The following is an 18489-nucleotide window of genomic DNA, read 5'->3' as shown; positions in this document are numbered from 1 at the left end:
ATATCTTATAGAGTTCCTGTGAATGTTATGGGAGGATGTACGTTATATCTTAGTAATCTTTCAAAGTTCCTATTAATGTAATGGGAAGTTGTACTTTATATCTGTCTTACAGAGTTCCTATTAATGTAATGGGAGGTTGTACTTTATATCTGTCTTACAGAGTTCCTATTAATGTAATGGGAGGTTCTACTTTATATCTGTCTTTCAGAGTTCCAATTAATGTAATGGGAGGTTGTACCTTATATCTATCTTATAGAGTTTATGTTAGTGTAATGGAATATACGTGTTAATTGTCTTATAGAGTTCCTGTCAATGTAATGGGAGGATGTATGTTATATTTAAGCTGCACTGTAGAGTTTCTGTTAATTTAATGGGATGATGTATGTTATATGAGAGCTATCTTACAGAGTTCCTGTTAATGTAATGGGATGTACGTTATATCTTTCTTATAGAGTTCCTTTGAATGGGAGGATTTACGTTATATCTGAGCTATCTTAAAGAGTTCCTGTTAATGTAATGGTAGCAATCTTATAGAGTTCCTGTTAATGTAATGGGAGGATGGCCTTTGAAATTTTAATTAAATATTTATGACATATGCATTGGGTCTAGGTAATACAACATGTTGTGAGTATACCGTATATACTCGCGTATAAGTCGATTTTTTTGGGAGTTCAATTCTGGTCCAACACTCTGTTTCCGACTTATAGGCGACTCATAAAAAGATTGGTAATTTTCTGGATGACGATTTTAGAAACATTCCCGCTGGTAATCGTTGAACAAAGTCTTTATATATTGTATCATTTTTGTATTCTAAGATTATGCATAAATTACAAGTATTATAAATTTTAATAATTTTATTTTTATCATACTTGTACGTATTTTAGACGTCATTTTTTTTAAATATTGATTGAAACCAAGTTAAAAGATCAAAGCATTAATTTGAAATTGTAAGTCAAATCTGGAAAAAAAGTTGTACATACTTATTAGCGGGTCAGAGGAAAATCCCTACAAAATAACGGGGGAAATACAACCGCTTATAGGGGGAGCAACTTATACGCGAGTATTTAGGCACATTGAATGAAAAAGGAAGTAGTCTAAGATCCTTTTTATACTTTTACTTTTTATAACCTACACAATATATTTTTTTTTCAATTTGTTCTAAATTAAATGTAAATCGATACTTGTTGATAAAAAACGCAAAACACTTGCTGCTTTACAGAGTTTTTTCTCATGAAATCTCCGGCCTTAAGCATTAACGGAAATTACCTCGCATGATAATCTATTAAAATAGTTTTCTTTGCTCTACTCAACAAGGAGTTTTATTGTATAATTTTAAAATAGAAGCACATGATTAAATCTTTCCTTTGAAACACACGGAGAAAAATAAAAGATTTACAAGAACTGAATTTAAATCATGGTAAGAACATTCCGGTAATCATTCGTTTGAGAGAGTATTAAGTTTATAACACATTCGCATTTCTATAGTTCTTGTACAGACATATTCTGACAAACCTCGTGCGTAAATGTACATTGAAAACAGTTCGGTTATATAAGTTGATATTGTGTTAATTCGGAAATGAATACATAAATCTCTCTGTATAAATACATGTGTTCAAAGTGATGAATGTAAGGAAAATTGAATTATTCAGAAAATGTTAAGACAATATAAAGTTTTCATCATTTTAGCCAGCAAAATCCGGAAAATTACCATTCACAGTATGCCCGAGTAATCCCACAAATACATCTATAATCTTTTACTTTAAAAATGTCCATTATAGCGAAAATATTTTTATTGTTTTTGTTGCCTTCGCTTGAAGCCAGGCCTTCCAACTACGGAGTTACAGGTAGAAAAAGATATTGAAGGGATACATATGTATATGCATTGTGTATAAAGAAAGACAACTTTTGTTTACTGCCCTCTCTAAATATTCGTTTCCAAATGGCAATATAACCGATTCATGTAAAAGCAACTTTTTGCGCAACTTTATTCTTATTAATTTGCCTTACATGTAAAGAGTGAGGAGGCCAGTTGAACAGCAGCAACGAACAAATTACTGCAGTCAAATATCATCAATGGTTCGTTATGGGCAAACTTGGAAGTAGACTTGTTTAGTATACGCGCATTTTGTTTTCAATTTAGAACATTGGACAGGGATTGGCTTAAAAGAGTAATCACAATTTGACATCGAGAGATATATAAGGGTAAATATCTCAGGTGGATACCATTGTTCATAAAAGGACATTTTCTTCCGCATTCAACAACTGTATTAGGTTAAGTATGGCTCCGTGTAAAAATCATGCAGGGGGTGATACATGGGGGTTTCAGAATTTTTTCAAACATTGGATGTTGGTAGAGTATGCTAAGATACTATAAAAAATGAAATGATTTTTATCAATTCTGTGTGTGGTTGCCATGGCAACAGTTAAACTGTTTTCGGTAAAACATGGCTGAAATTTCATCTACAAATAGGCAAAAATATCAATATTTCAGATGAAATTAAAAGAAAATCAGATAAGAAATCACACGCAGGTAGGTTAAGGTTTCCCGTAGAATATCACAGTGCACTCTGTGCCTTCACATCTCTGAACTTCCAAAATATGACGTCATAATGGAAAATGACGTCAAGTCACTGCCAACTTGAGGTGTTATGACGAGGAGAGTGTCATGAACTTTACACTTTATTTCTAACTGCATGTAAAATGCTAGATAGCTATTGCAAAATTCACGGGTTGTTAAAGGTTTTTAAGTCTTATATGTCCGAATATTTTAAAAATACACCGCTTACCTACCCTTGATTGAAATTCAGCATATTCAAAATGCTTATGGAAAATATACTTTTGAAATGTACTCTGTTTTATACCCGTGGTTGGAGGTAGAATTTATTTTGTGTGTATAAAAGAGTCTTGCGCACGTGATTAATGAGGATTAATCTGAGAATTTTTGTGGAAATCTGTTAGAAGAGGTTGTTCTCTAACTGAATCTTGCTTGGGAAAAATGTGTGTTGGCTTTATTTTAATACAGATTACGATATTGTGTGGAAAATACCCTCAAATTTGTAGGTAAGTTAAATTTCTCACGAAATATTTTGTACCCAAGTAATACTATGACTTTTCCCAAGCACATGTCGGATACACAAGGATACAATGAGTTTATTTATATACCAATTTGCTAATAATTATTGTGTTAATCAGCTGCACCGAAGCGATTTATATGAAACACTTCAAAAAATTATAAATGACCGTCACGTGATCAACAAAGTCATGTGATATCATAACAAATATGTCAATAAATAGCCGAGGAAACCCTCTATATAAATTAGAAGTACTAAAGTTCAGTACTTATAAATTAAAACCAAAACCGACATCGCAATGACAAATTATGTTTTGAGCGCATTTTAAAGCTTCGGGTAAGTAAGTGTTCCAATTATAAGTTGAAAAGGGAGATAATCCATATTAAGAAAAACAGTAAAATATCAATTTTTTGAGGATTTTCAGCTATCAAAAAAATAAATAACCCAACAGCCAATCCAAAAGGTCATGCTAATTTCATAGACACCATAACCTATAGCAAAAAATAATAAAAATATTTATGTGCAATTGATTATTCATTTCACAAAACGATTGACGAGTTTCATACAAAAAATGGCAATTTCCCTTTTTTGTAACAGTACAATATATATGCCCTATACATATATCATGCATACATTTAAGGAATGTTTTTAAGCTTTGTGTAAGTTATTGGTGTGTAAATCACACAGACTTGTCACGTAGGCATATTTCATGAAGCGCGCTAGCGCTTCATGAAAAATATGCCTACGTGCAAGTCTGTGTGATTTACACACCAATAATTCACAATAAACTTAAAAAAAAAAACATTCCTTATATTTACATTTTACAAGTTTAAAAGCAGCAATGATATACACGATATTTGAATTTCTTGCTGCCCTATATCGTTATATTTTTATTAACGTCTCGGTAGCCTTATTGTGACGTCACTTTAACACGAGTTTCACCGTGTATATTTCTACGCGTGAGTATACACAAAAATGACTTTCAAATCAATTACACAGTTAACTTAGTAGAAAAACACAGCAAATGTAAATATATACATGTAAAAGTAAATTAACATTTCAAAACAATTTCTCAATTTTCCAATTTGAAATACAACAATATTTTACTTTAAATTAACCAAAATATGTTCATGACCAGTAAAATTTCTAATTTTAAGCTGAAAAGGGAGATAATCCATATTTACATATACAGTATTATATCCCATTTTTGAGGGGTTTTTTTCAGCCTATTGTTTTTTCAACAGCCAGATCAGAAGGTCATGCTTGTTTCACACACACCATACCCTATGGGTATGATAAATAGTGTATTATACAAGAATTGAAACAGAATTTATTTATTTATTTTTTGTTTAATATACTGATCCAACAACCATCGAAGGACAATATTTACTTCCTTTTTAGGGTCGGGGAATGCATACACCTAGGCAAGCTAAACGGCTGTAATGACATCAAAAACAGATACAATTGTATAATATACAACTTGAGTTTTATTCTAATGATACATGTAACATGAAAATCATTTATGTTTGCCTCTTGGTTACACCTTTCAATATACACCACAAGAATTTTGACCGAATTTTTACTGCATGCAATTACATGTATTGATTGAATGAATTATATTTTTACAGATCAATACCAAGTCATCTGCGTGTTTTCCATTCAATTTTACCAGTTTACCCAACATCAAAATTATTAATTACTGGTACATGTATCAAAATCATTAATTGATACATGTAAACAAAATTTTAATAGTTTACATCTTTGTAAGATGCAATGATGCTGAACAAAATATTACTAATCTCCAATGCTTCTCTTTTGTAGTAACTGACTATCCTTTGTTTATTTATGAGTATATATATATATATATATATATATATATATATATATATATATATATATATATATATATATATATATATATATATATATATATATATATATATATATATATGTGTGTGTGTGTGTGTGTGTGTGTGTGTGTGTGTGTGTGTGTGTGTGTGCGTGTGTGGGAAGGCCATATTGGGGACCTTCGACAGATACGCAAGTCGTAAATTGGGGACATAAAAAACATTGGGGACTTGAATCAAGTCCCCAAACTTTTTTATCGTTTAAAACGAAAAATTGACATGTCTTAATCCTAAAAAAGTAAAAAAAATAACGTGTCCCAGTTTCGGGGTTTCATCGAACACATGATTACACAGATATCGTGCGGATTGAAGTTGCCATCTTCACTTACACACCTCTGACGTTACACACATCTACAATGCGCATGCGCGTGTGTAAAGAGAGCGGAAGTCCAATTGTTTTGAAGCGGGATATAATAAACATGTCGAAAAAAAGACGCAGAGGAAAGCCTGGGCAGAGAATCCCAGATTCTTTTGATGAGGATGGATTCTATGTTAAAGAAACGCTGGAAAACGGTATGTTTTATTACTTGTTCGATGAAATATGGTGTATAGAAACTTACATCAAAGTGTAAGGGGGGGGGGGGTCAGTGACGATTGCTGCATATCGGGTACTCTGTTGAAATGAAAAGACAGTTCGTATTTATGTGATAATTTTCTTTCTTGGAATAGTACACAATGTATGCTATTCATTTCACAATGATTTAAAATTCATCAAATGAAAGGTATAATCGAATGTGTTGTGTGTGTCATTTCAACATGAAATGAACTTCACTTATTTTTGTAAGATTCAACATAACTAAATTTGGTCCGTGTTAATTGGAGATTTTGGAAACGTAGTTCACATATATGCTTTTTTAGCCAATAGTGAGATCAGATTGTAACACCCCCCCCCCCTTTCTTCTTGAAATCTGTAACCTCTTACTTGGTTTTTTAGCCAAACGTGAGATCGGATTGTAACCATCACCCCCTCCCCCCCATCCCCCTTCTTCTTTAGCTCAGCAACCTATTTCTTTTTTTTTTTTTTTTTGGTTTTTGTTTTTAATTTTTTAGCCAAAAGTGAGATCTGATTGTAAACACCCCCCCCCCCTTCTTCTTGAGAGCTGCAATCTATTACTTCCTCTTATTTCGTGTTATGCTTAGAATATAATATGATTATCAATTTAACTTAAATTTAACTGATGCCTATAATATATAGACATCATTTCATTTGTTTTCAATTGAATATTAATGGTTTCATAACTCATTAAATTTAGCTTAAAGCCTTAAGGAGGATATTCGTGGAGCCAGCTTGAATATATTCTGATCTGCTCTAATGCCCTGTTCACATGGAAAGTTTTATTTGCAGCAAAATAATGCGAATTAAACTAATACAATTAAACTAATGCAAATTAAATTGCATTCAAATGACAGCTAATGCGAACTAAACTAATGCGAATTAAAATTCAATTTCTACAAGTAAGGCTATTTAGTCAGACTATTATGACATTATTTTCAAATCATGTCACCTTATGCAAAGAAGATCCATTTGACAGAATGTAATAGGCTAATACCTGTACACATTTCATTCACATAATTTTCCTTTGTTTTTCACTAAAAAATAGCACAAGTATCTATAATAGCTGACCACCCACATGTGCATTTACCTTACATTTGCCATTACACTGTCATGCATCAAGTCACCCACGTGGCTTTTGCTCTAGAGTCATGGAGTAAGGAGTTGATCCTTATGTTGCGGGTTCGAATCCAACTGTGGGACATGGAGACCGGTCCTTCGGATGAGACTTTATAAACCGAGGTCCCATGACACAGTAGTAAGTACCATAAGTACCGAGTATATGACAAAATTTGCAGCTCTCCACCAGCAAGTGGTGGTGTCTCCATATGTTTGTTTGTTTGTGTGTTGTTTAACATCCCTCTCAAGAATTTTTCACTCATATGGAGACGCCGCCACTTGCCGGTGGGGAGCTGCAAATTTTGTCCTATACTCGGCACTTACGGCCATTGAGCAGTGAGGGATCTTTTTCGTGCCAGCACCTACTGTGACACGGGACCTCGGTCTATACAGTCTTATCCGAAGGACCGGTCTCCACGTCCCACAGTGGGATTCAAACCCACAACGTAAGGATCAACTCCTTACTTCGCGACTCTAGAGCAGACGCTTTAACCACTGCATCACGCGGTGTCTCCATATGAGTGAAAAATTTTCAAGAGGAACGTTAACAACATACAAAAAAACAAACACATGCATCAAAATTTAATTCGAATTAGATTAGATTGAAGCGTTCACGCAGAGCTAATGCGAAGTAATTTAATGTGCAGTAAATTAACTTACGTTTAATTTGAATTAAACTCTCCATGTGAACAGTGCATATAATGATGCCCTGTTCACAAGGAGAGTTTAATTTGAATTAAACACGTCAAGTTACTGCGAACTAAATTTGAAGTGCATTCACATGGAGAATTTAGTGTGAATTAGTTTAATTCGAATTAATTTACTGCACATTAAATTACATTGCATTAGCTCCATGTGAACGCTAAGCGAAGCTAACTCGAATTAAATTTTGATGCATGCGTAGGCCAGAATTAAGGCACAGGCCACATGTCAGTGGTTAGATTTATGTATCTGTGATATTTTTGGTTGAAAAAAAGGAAAGTAATGTAAATCACTAAAATGTATACAGTCACTATGATTATATATATTATGTCAAATGATCTGCTCTGCATACATGACATGATTTACAAATGATGTCATAATAGCCTTACTGAAAAGCTATCGTAGCCTAGAAACAAAATTTTAATTCGCATCAGCTTACTTCGCTTTTGCTGTTGTCCGAACGCATTCTTATTCGCATTATTTTAATTCACATTATTTCACTTCGCATTAATTTACTGCGAATTAAACTCTCTGTGTGAACAGGGAATTAGACATATAGCAAAAGGGATTTACTTAATAATGACCTACCTCAATGTTACTCAAAATGCACTTATTATCTAGTGTTAAAGAGCAAAATAATTGAATATTAAGTTATTGTTTTCATCATTGTTTATATACATTGTATATAAAAGAAACTTAGGGTGAAGCATCCATTGATTAAAAAAGCTACCACATTACTGATATGACAGTTCAATTCATTAAGTGACAATTATGTTTTCCACATTTTTTCTTAATTATTATCATTTTACAGCATTCCTTAAAAAATGACATTGCATGGTCTCTCTAAGGTTATGTGTTAGGAATAAAAAATTTCATTCAAAAAGATAATATGGATGAAAACATCTTGTACAAAATTTATTAATGATAAAGTAAACATTTTTCACATTTTCACTGTCAAACCAGCCTTATTTGTCATTTTTTCCAAATTGTGAGCCTTTATATATCTCTACTGACATCCAGTACAAAAAGATGAAAAATGAAATTCCCAAGAATAAATATATATTTATCCCAATTTTTATGTGAACACATTAATTTCAATCTTAAAAAATCTTATGAAAAAAAAAAAAACAAAACAAAACAGAATATAAATATAAATACCAATTTAAATTGTTATGAAGGACATATCAAATCAGGTCATTATACCCCAAATCAGGACATTATACATGTACTCCTGTCATTTTTATTATGTCCAATAAAAATTTTATATATTTTATTTTGCATTTCGCCATGATTCTATAAGAATCATGGCGAAATGCAAAATAAAATATATAAAATTTGTATGTAAGGCTCACAATTTGGAAAAAATGACAAATAAGGCTGGTTTGACAGTGAAAATGTGAAAAATGTTTACTTTATCATTAATAAATTTTGTACAAGATGTTTTCATCCATATTATCTTTTTGAATGAAATTTTTTATTCCTAACACATAACCTTAGAGAGACCATGCAATGTCATTTTTTAAGGAATGCTGTAAAATGATAATAATTAAGAAAAAATGTGGAAAACATAATTGTCACTTAATGAATTGAACTGTCATATCAGTAATGTGGTAGCTTTTTTAATCAATGGATGCTTCACCCTAAGTTTCTTTTATATACAATGTATATAAACAATGATGAAAACAATAACTTAATATTCAATTATTTTGCTCTTTAACACTAGATAATAAGTGCATTTTGAGTAACATTGAGGTAGGTCATTATTAAGTAAATCCCTTTTGCTATATGTCTAATTCCCTGTTCACACAGAGAGTTTAATTCGCAGTAAATTAATGCGAAGTGAAATAATGTGAATTAAAATAATGCGAATAAGAATGCGTTCGGACAACAGCAAAAGCGAAGTAAGCTGATGCGAATTAAAATTTTGTTTCTAGGCTACGATAGCTTTTCAGTAAGGCTATTATGACATCATTTGTAAATCATGTCATGTATGCAGAGCAGATCATTTGACATAATATATATAATCATAGTGACTGTATACATTTTAGTGATTTACATTACTTTCCTTTTTTTCAACCAAAAATATCACAGATACATAAATCTAACCACTGACATGTGGCCTGTGCCTTAATTCTGGCCTACGCATGCATCAAAATTTAATTCGAGTTAGCTTCGCTTAGCGTTCACATGGAGCTAATGCAATGTAATTTAATGTGCAGTAAATTAATTCGAATTAAACTAATTCACACTAAATTCTCCATGTGAATGCACTTCAAATTTAGTTCGCAGTAACTTGACGTGTTTAATTCAAATTAAACTCTCCTTGTGAACAGGGCATCATTATATGCACTGTTCACATGGAGAGTTTAATTCAAATTAAACGTAAGTTAATTTACTGCACATTAAATTACTTCGCATTAGCTCTGCGTGAACGCTTCAAGCTAATCTAATTCGAATTAAATTTTGATGCATGTGTTTGTTTTTTTGTATGTTGTTAACGTTCCTCTTGAAAATTTTTCACTCATATGGAGACACCGCGTGATGCAGTGGTTAAAGCGTCTGCTCTAGAGTCGCGAAGTAAGGAGTTGATCCTTACGTTGTGGGTTTGAATCCCACTGTGGGACGTGGAGACCGGTCCTTCGGATAAGACTGTATAGACCGAGGTCCCGTGTCACAGTAGGTGCTGGCACGAAAAAGATCCCTCACTGCTCAATGGCCGTAAGTGCCGAGTATAGGACAAAATTTGCAGCTCCCCACCGGCAAGTGGCGGCGTCTCCATATGAGTGAAAAATTCTTGAGAGGGATGTTAAACAACACACAAACAAACAAACATATGGAGACACCACCACTTGCTGGTGGAGAGCTGCAAATTTTGTCATATACTCGGTACTTATGGTACTTACTACTGTGTCATGGGACCTCGGTTTATAAAGTCTCATCCGAAGGACCGGTCTCCATGTCCCACAGTTGGATTCGAACCCGCAACATAAGGATCAACTCCTTACTCCATGACTCTAGAGCAGAAGCCACGTGGGCGACTTGATGCATCACAGTGTAATGGCAAATGTAAGGTAAATGCACATGTGGGTGGTCAGCTATTATAGATACTTGTGCTATTTTTTAGTGAAAAACAAAGGAAAATTATGTGAATGAAATGTGTACAGGTATTAGCCTATTACATTCTGTCAAATGGATCTTCTTTGCATAAGGTGACATGATTTGAAAATAATGTCATAATAGTCTGACTAAATAGCCTTACTTGTAGAAATTGAATTTTAATTCGCATTAGTTTAGTTCGCATTAGCTGTCATTTGAATGCAATTTAATTTGCATTAGTTTAATTGTATTAGTTTAATTCGCATTATTTTGCTGCAAATAAAACTTTCCATGTGAACAGGGCATTAGAGCAGATCAGAATATATTCAAGCTGGCTCCACGAATATCCTCCTTAAGGCTTTAAGCTAAATTTAATGAGTTATGAAACCATTAATATTCAATTGAAAACAAATGAAATGATGTCTATATATTATAGGCATCAGTTAAATTTAAGTTAAATTGATAATCATATTATATTCTAAGCATAACACGAAATAAGAGGAAGTAATAGATTGCAGCTCTCAAGAAGAAGGGGGGGGGGGTGTTTACAATCAGATCTCACTTTTGGCTAAAAAATTAAAAACAAAAACCAAAAAAAAAAAAAAAAGAAATAGGTTGCTGAGCTAAAGAAGAAGGGGGATGGGGGGGAGGGGGTGATGGTTACAATCCGATCTCACGTTTGGCTAAAAAACCAAGTAAGAGGTTACAGATTTCAAGAAGAAAGGGGGGGGGGTGTTACAATCTGATCTCACTATTGGCTAAAAAAGCATATATGTGAACTACGTTTCCAAAATCTCCACTTAACACGGACCAAATTTAGTTATGTTGAATCTTACAAAAATAAGTGAAGTTCATTTCATGTTGAAATGACACACACAACACATTCGATTATACCTTTCATTTGATGAATTTTAAATCATTGTGAAATGAATAGCATACATTGTGTACTATTCCAAGAAAGAAAATTATCACATAAATACGAACTGTCTTTTCATTTCAACAGAGTACCCGATATGCAGCAATCGTCACTGACCCCCCCCCCCCCTTACACTTTGATGTAAGTTTCTATACACCATATTTCATCGAACAAGTAATAAAACATACCGTTTTCCAGCGTTTCTTTAACATAGAATCCATCCTCATCAAAAGAATCTGGGATTCTCTGCCCAGGCTTTCCTCTGCGTCTTTTTTTCGACATGTTTATTATATCCCGCTTTAAAACAATTGGACTTCCGCTCTCTTTACACACGCGCATGCGCATTGTAGATGTGTGTAACGTCAGAGGTGTGTAAGTGAAGATGGCAACTTCAATCCGCACGATATCTGTGTAATCATGTGTTCGATGAAACCCCGAAACTGGGACACGTATTTTTTTTTTACTTTTTTAGGATTAAGACATGTCAATTTTTCGTTTTAAACGATAAAAAAGTTTGGGGACTTGATTCAAGTCCCCAATGTTTTTTATGTCCCCAATTTACGACTTGCGTATCTGTCGAAGGTCCCCAATATGGCCTTCCCACACACGCACACACACACACACACACACACACACACACACACACACACACACACACACACACACACATATATATATATATATATATATATATATATATATATATATATATATATATATATATATATATATATATATATATATATATATATATATACTCATAAATAAACAAAGGATAGTCAGTTACTACAAAAGAGAAGCATTGGAGATTAGTAATATTTTGTTCAGCATCATTGCATCTTACAAAGATGTAAACTATTAAAATTTTGTTTACATGTATCAATTAATGATTTTGATACATGTACCAGTAATTAATAATTTTGATGTTGGGTAAACTGGTAAAATTGAATGGAAAACACGCAGATGACTTGGTATTGATCTGTAAAAATATAATTCATTCAATCAATACATGTAATTGCATGCAGTAAAAATTCGGTCAAAATTCTTGTGGTGTATATTGAAAGGTGTAACCAAGAGGCAAACATAAATGATTTTCATGTTACATGTATCATTAGAATAAAACTCAAGTTGTATATTATACAATTGTATCTGTTTTTGATGTCATTACAGCCGTTTAGCTTGCCTAGGTGTATGCATTCCCCGACCCTAAAAAGGAAGTAAATATTGTCCTTCGATGGTTGTTGGATCAGTATATTAAACAAAAAATAAATAAATAAATTCTGTTTCAATTCTTGTATAATACACTATTTATCATACCCATAGGGTATGGTGTGTGTGAAACAAGCATGACCTTCTGATCTGGCTGTTGAAAAAACAATAGGCTGAAAAAACCCCTCAAAAATGGGATATAATACTGTATATGTAAATATGGATTATCTCCCTTTTCAGCTTAAAATTAGAAATTTTACTGGTCATGAACATATTTTGGTTAATTTAAAGTAAAATATTGTTGTATTTCAAATTGGAAAATTGAGAAATTGTTTTGAAATGTTAATTTACTTTTACATGTATATATTTACATTTGCTGTGTTTTTCTACTAAGTTAACTGTGTAATTGATTTGAAAGTCATTTTTGTGTATACTCACGCGTAGAAATATACACGGTGAAACTCGTGCTAAAGTGACGTCACAATAAGGCTACCGAGACGTTAATAAAAATATAACGATATAGGGCAGCAAGAAATTCAAATATCGTGTATATCATTGCTGCTTTTAAACTTGTAAAATGTAAATATAAGGAATGTTTTTTTTTTTAAGTTTATTGTGAATTATTGGTGTGTAAATCACACAGACTTGCACGTAGGCATATTTTTCATGAAGCGCTAGCGCGCTTCATGAAATATGCCTACGTGACAAGTCTGTGTGATTTACACACCAATAACTTACACAAAGCTTAAAAACATTCCTTAAATGTATGCATGATATATGTATAGGGCATATATATTGTACTGTTACAAAAAAGGGAAATTGCCATTTTTTGTATGAAACTCGTCAATCGTTTTGTGAAATGAATAATCAATTGCACATAAATATTTTTATTATTTTTTGCTATAGGTTATGGTGTCTATGAAATTAGCATGACCTTTTGGATTGGCTGTTGGGTTATTTATTTTTTTGATAGCTGAAAATCCTCAAAAAATTGATATTTTACTGTTTTTCTTAATATGGATTATCTCCCTTTTCAACTTATAATTGGAACACTTACTTACCCGAAGCTTTAAAATGCGCTCAAAACATAATTTGTCATTGCGATGTCGGTTTTGGTTTTAATTTATAAGTACTGAACTTTAGTACTTCTAATTTATATAGAGGGTTTCCTCGGCTATTTATTGACATATTTGTTATGATATCACATGACTTTGTTGATCACGTGACGGTCATTTATAATTTTTTGAAGTGTTTCATATAAATCGCTTCGGTGCAGCTGATTAACACAATAATTATTAGCAAATTGGTATATAAATAAACTCATTGTATCCTTGTGTATCCGACATGTGCTTGGGAAAAGTCATAGTATTACTTGGGTACAAAATATTTCGTGAGAAATTTAACTTACCTACAAATTTGAGGGTATTTTCCACACAATATCGTAATCTGTATTAAAATAAAGCCAACACACATTTTTCCCAAGCAAGATTCAGTTAGAGAACAACCTCTTCTAACAGATTTCCACAAAAATTCTCAGATTAATCCTCATTAATCACGTGCGCAAGACTCTTTTATACACACAAAATAAATTCTACCTCCAACCACGGGTATAAAACAGAGTACATTTCAAAAGTATATTTTCCATAAGCATTTTGAATATGCTGAATTTCAATCAAGGGTAGGTAAGCGGTGTATTTTTAAAATATTCGGACATATAAGACTTAAAAACCTTTAACAACCCGTGAATTTTGCAATAGCTATCTAGCATTTTACATGCAGTTAGAAATAAAGTGTAAAGTTCATGACACTCTCCTCGTCATAACACCTCAAGTTGGCAGTGACTTGACGTCATTTTCCATTATGACGTCATATTTTGGAAGTTCAGAGATGTGAAGGCACAGAGTGCACTGTGATATTCTACGGGAAACCTTAACCTACCTGCGTGTGATTTCTTATCTGATTTTCTTTTAATTTCATCTGAAATATTGATATTTTTGCCTATTTGTAGATGAAATTTCAGCCATGTTTTACCGAAAACAGTTTAACTGTTGCCATGGCAACCACACACAGAATTGATAAAAATCATTTCATTTTTTATAGTATCTTAGCATACTCTACCAACATCCAATGTTTGAAAAAATTCTGAAACCCCCATGTATCACCCCCTGCATGATTTTTACACGGAGCCATACTTAACCTAATACAGTTGTTGAATGCGGAAGAAAATGTCCTTTTATGAACAATGGTATCCACCTGAGATATTTACCCTTATATATCTCTCGATGTCAAATTGTGATTACTCTTTTAAGCCAATCCCTGTCCAATGTTCTAAATTGAAAACAAAATGCGCGTATACTAAACAAGTCTACTTCCAAGTTTGCCCATAACGAACCATTGATGATATTTGACTGCAGTAATTTGTTCGTTGCTGCTGTTCAACTGGCCTCCTCACTCTTTACATGTAAGGCAAATTAATAAGAATAAAGTTGCGCAAAAAGTTGCTTTTACATGAATCGGTTATATTGCCATTTGGAAACGAATATTTAGAGAGGGCAGTAAACAAAAGTTGTCTTTCTTTATACACAATGCATATACATATGTATCCCTTCAATATCTTTTTCTACCTGTAACTCCGTAGTTGGAAGGCCTGGCTTCAAGCGAAGGCAACAAAAACAATAAAAATATTTTCGCTATAATGGACATTTTTAAAGTAAAAGATTATAGATGTATTTGTGGGATTACTCGGGCATACTGTGAATGGTAATTTTCCGGATTTTGCTGGCTAAAATGATGAAAACTTTATATTGTCTTAACATTTTCTGAATAATTCAATTTTCCTTACATTCATCACTTTGAACACATGTATTTATACAGAGAGATTTATGTATTCATTTCCGAATTAACACAATATCAACTTATATAACCGAACTGTTTTCAATGTACATTTACGCACGAGGTTTGTCAGAATATGTCTGTACAAGAACTATAGAAATGCGAATGTGTTATAAACTTAATACTCTCTCAAACGAATGATTACCGGAATGTTCTTACCATGATTTAAATTCAGTTCTTGTAAATCTTTTATTTTTCTCCGTGTGTTTCAAAGGAAAGATTTAATCATGTGCTTCTATTTTAAAATTATACAATAAAACTCCTTGTTGAGTAGAGCAAAGAAAACTATTTTAATAGATTATCATGCGAGGTAATTTCCGTTAATGCTTAAGGCCGGAGATTTCATGAGAAAAAACTCTGTAAAGCAGCAAGTGTTTTGCGTTTTTTATCAACAAGTATCGATTTACATTTAATTTAGAACAAATTGAAAAAAAAATATATTGTGTAGGTTATAAAAAGTAAAAGTATAAAAAGGATCTTAGACTACTTCCTTTTTCATTCAATGTGCCTAAATACTCGCGTATAAGTTGCTCCCCCTATAAGCGGTTGTATTTCCCCCGTTATTTTGTAGGGATTTTCCTCTGACCCGCTAATAAGTATGTACAACTTTTTTTCCAGATTTGACTTACAATTTCAAATTAATGCTTTGATCTTTTAACTTGGTTTCAATCAATATTTAAAAAAAATGACGTCTAAAATACGTACAAGTATGATAAAAATAAAATTATTAAAATTTATAATACTTGTAATTTATGCATAATCTTAGAATACAAAAATGATACAATATATAAAGACTTTGTTCAACGATTACCAGCGGGAATGTTTCTAAAATCGTCATCCAGAAAATTACCAATCTTTTTATGAGTCGCCTATAAGTCGGAAACAGAGTGTTGGACCAGAATTGAACTCCCAAAAAAATCGACTTATACGCGAGTATATACGGTATACTCACAACATGTTGTATTACCTAGACCCAATGCATATGTCATAAATATGTAATTAAAATTTCAAAGGCCATCCTCCCATTACATTAACAGGAACTCTATAAGATTGCTACCATTACATTAACAGGAACTCTTTAAGATAGCTCAGATATAACGTAAATCCTCCCATTCAAAGGAACTCTATAAGAAAGATATAACGTACATCCCATTACATTAACAGGAACTCTGTAAGATAGCTCTCATATAACATACATCATCCCATTAAATTAACAGAAACTCTACAGTGCAGCTTAAATATAACATACATCCTCCCATTACATTGACAGGAACTCTATAAGACAATTAACACGTATATTCCATTACACTAACATAAACTCTATAAGATAGATATAAGGTACAACCTCCCATTACATTAATTGGAACTCTGAAAGACAGATATAAAGTAGAACCTCCCATTACATTAATAGGAACTCTGTAAGACAGATATAAAGTACAACCTCCCATTACATTAATAGGAACTCTGTAAGACAGATATAAAGTACAACTTCCCATTACATTAATAGGAACTTTGAAAGATTACTAAGATATAACGTACATCCTCCCATAACATTCACAGGAACTCTATAAGATATCTTAAATATAACGTTCATCGCCCATTTCATTGACAGAAACTCTATTAAATAACTCAGATATAACGTACATCCTTCCATTTCATTAACAGGAACTCTATTAGATAGCTCAGATATAGCATACATAATCCATTTGCATTAACAGGAACTCTATAGGGCAGCTCAAATATAACGTACATCCTGCCATTAATTTGACAGATACATTATAGGACAAATATAACGTACATCCCATTACATTAACAGGAACCCTATAAGATAGATATAACGAATAACCTTCTATTACATTAATAGAAACTCTTTAAGATAACTCAGATATAAGGTAGATCTTCCCATTCCATTAAAAGGAACTCTATGAGATAGCTCAGATAAAAATTACGTTATCCCATTACATTAAAAGGAACTTTATGAAACAGATATAAGGTAGATCCTCCCATTACATTAACAGAAACTCTGTAAGACAGATATAAAGTACATTCTCCCAATACATAAACTCTATAAGATACCCCAGATATAACATACATCGTCCCATTACATTATCAGGAACTATATAAGGCGACTCAAATATAACAGTCATGATTTTGAGTGTGATGGGGTTTAGTAATTGAGAAAAAAAATGGTGTAGCTAGATTAATACTATGTATTGTTACATGTTAGGACTGAGACACAGGAGCATCACTTGTGAAAGGTTGAATTAAAATAGTAACTCAATGAAGGATATATGAGCAACTGTAAGTACATTGTTATTTAATGCAATTTTCTTTATCATTTGATATATGTTTTAATAAACTTTTTATTTAGTATTTCAAAGAGGTATTAAATATTATTTGTGTAACAAAGTGCGATTAAACTGTTTTTGCTTGTTTGTTTTGTTTTTGTTGTTTGTTTTGCTATTTAAAAGAAAGATACTCTTAATTCACAAGCAAATTTATAATGGGTATAATTCCCTAGCATTCAATCAGAACTTGTTCAGGAAAGTTTTTCTTGGATGTACAAGTTCATACATTGAATATGTATAAAATGTATTATACAATTGTATATTAAAAAGTGTTGAAGTTGTTTGAATATCCCTAATGCACATGATTTATATAAGAAAATGGCATAGACCTATAAATTAATTACAAATAGAAATATTCAGTATACAGTAATGATATTGTTGCAAATGCTTGGGAAACAATTGATTAAAGTGAACATTATTCTTGTGTTTTTATAATCTTTATTTCAACACAAAGGCTATATACCAGAAGCAGGAGGCAGTTACAAAATTGAGTAATGGAGACAGAAGCCTTGCAAATTGACCCTGAGAACTAAACATCAGATAGTATCTTAACTGAACAATGTTCTTTTTGAGGAGATAATGTCAGGGCAGGGGTACAGCTTTTGGAGTTTGTGATGGTAATTTTTTTAGTTGCTTTTATCTTGCAATTGGCTACACTGAAAATAGTTTTAAGGCA

This window comes from Saccostrea echinata, unplaced genomic scaffold (genome assembly GCF_033153115.1).
Source record: "Saccostrea echinata isolate AGI-Se365-2 ecotype Australia unplaced genomic scaffold, CSIRO_AGI_Sech_v1 ptg000033l, whole genome shotgun sequence".
NCBI lineage: Eukaryota > Metazoa > Mollusca > Bivalvia > Ostreida > Ostreidae > Saccostrea > Saccostrea echinata.
Note: the sequence above shows the minus strand (reverse complement) of the source record.